The sequence below is a fragment of the Equus asinus genome, unplaced genomic scaffold, assembly GCF_041296235.1.
Source record: "Equus asinus isolate D_3611 breed Donkey unplaced genomic scaffold, EquAss-T2T_v2 contig_37, whole genome shotgun sequence".
NCBI lineage: Eukaryota > Metazoa > Chordata > Mammalia > Perissodactyla > Equidae > Equus > Equus asinus.
Genome location: NW_027225038.1, coordinates 7435 through 8676, shown reverse-complemented (window position 1 = coordinate 8676; position 1242 = coordinate 7435). Strand labels below are relative to the sequence as shown.

The 1242-nt window shown below is 79.2% G+C and overlaps 1 non-coding gene across 1 annotated transcript; it reads right to left on the bottom strand.

The window, feature by feature from the left end:
• Positions 1-382: 382 nt before the first annotated feature.
• Positions 383-501, bottom strand: LOC139043800 (5S ribosomal RNA). The gene has a single exon (XR_011500866.1). It is a non-coding gene; the product is annotated as a 5S ribosomal RNA (ribosomal RNA).
• Between the last annotated feature and the right edge of the window lie 741 nt (positions 502-1242).

Below are 1242 nucleotides of genomic sequence, written 5' to 3'. Positions count from 1 at the left end.
CGGAGCGGGAGCCGAGCGGGTGGGAAGAGGCCGAGGCCAGAGGGAGCCGGCCGGCGGCGTGTGCGGCGTCGGGGTCCCGGTCCCGGTCCCGGTCCCGGTCCCGCCGGGCTGGCCCCGATTGGCCCTGGGTTCGGGTGGGGCCGCGAGCTGGAAGGGTTGGGCTGTGGCGGGGAGGGGTTGGGCCCTGCCCATGGGCGGCGCCGGCGGGCCCGCGGTGCGGAGGGGGGCGGGAGGGGAGGGGGAGGGTGGGGGGGGTCGGGCTGGCTGGAGGGGTGGGGGGCGTCCGCGGAGGACGGAGGCCGGAGGCCGCAGGACGGAGGAGGGGCGGCAGGAGCGCGGAGGGAGCCGCGCCCGGCCGGCGGCAAAAGGCGAGGGAGGCAAAAGCCTACAGCACCCGGTATTCCCAGGCGGTCTCCCATCCAAGTACTAACCAGGCCCGACCCTGCTTAGCTTCCGAGATCAGACGAGATCGGGCGCGTTCAGGGTGGTATGGCCGTAGACGCTGGCGCCTGCCGCCGGCGCCCCTAAGAAGCCGCGCCGCGTCGCCCGGCCCGCGGCTCGCGCGCGCCCAGGCCTCTGTGACGCGCACCCGCCGCCGGCGCCCCCTGCGCCCGCGCCCGGCCTGCCGCCTTCCTCCCGCTGCTGCCTCCCGCCGCGGCCGCCTCGGGCGCGGCCAGCGGGCCAGCCAAACCCTGCGCTGCCCCGCCCTGCTGCCCTCCCAGGGCGCGGAGGCCTGGAGCAGCCCGGGGTGCGAGGAGGCGGGGCGGGGCGGGCGGCGGTGGGAAACGAGGGGTGGTGGGGGCGGCGGTGGGGGCGGGGATGGGGGCGGGGCGCCTGGCTGGGCGCTCTCCCCTCGCGGCCCGGGAACACTCCAGGCCGCCCTGGCCGCTCGGATCCGGCGATGGGTCGCAGGAGATGCGGCTGCTGGGAGGGGGGTGGCGCGGGGCACTTGGCCCGAGGCGTCGGGGCGTCGGGCCGCCGGGCCCGTGCTCCTCTGAGTCCCCTCCGGCCCGAGGGGCCTCCCAGCGGGAGCCCTGACCTCTGCGGCGCCGGCCGGGCCCCGACTTGCCCAAACCCAGGCGGAGCCACCGGCGCGACCAGAGGGCGTCAGCGGAAGCCCGCCGCGCTGCCCCTGAGGGAGCGGGGAGGCGGGGCGGCCACACTTCCCCCCCGCCAGCGCCGCCCAGGAGACCGGCACCCCGCCCCCAACCCGCCCCTCGCGGGGACCCTGGACAGCTCCTG